A 485-nucleotide genomic window follows, 5' to 3' on the forward strand; every position below is an offset into this window, starting at 1 on the left:
GTGAACGGAACAGAATGATTATGACTATATGAAGCTAGAACAGAAATAGAAACTACTATGATGAACTAATGCAAGACAATAATGAACAGGACAATGAGTAGATGAAACAGAAATGCAAATAGGAATGAAACAGAACAATCACAAATCATAAACAAGAGTTCTGGGGATGAATTCGAGCAAGCACTCGACCGCGTGTAGGTCGAGTACAGGGTCGAGCTGGATAAATCCGGGAAACAGAGCAACACAATAAAAACAGAGCAATGCAAATACGATTCAAACAACAAGCAAGCAATAAGATTAAGACTTAAAAAATCAATAAACAAAGAAGGCCTTGAGGAGGGATTCATGGGCTGAACTAATCATTGTGGTTATCTAACTTGGTCAACAAATCTCAAGCAAACTTTGAGCTAATCTCTAGACATATAAATCTAAGACAAGTTTCTTCCACTCTCATGGCAAGAAACAATCAAACCTATGCAATTCTA

The sequence above is a fragment of the Camelina sativa genome, chromosome 17 (assembly GCF_000633955.1).
Source record: "Camelina sativa cultivar DH55 chromosome 17, Cs, whole genome shotgun sequence".
In the NCBI taxonomy this organism is placed as follows: Eukaryota; Viridiplantae; Streptophyta; class Magnoliopsida; order Brassicales; family Brassicaceae; genus Camelina; species Camelina sativa.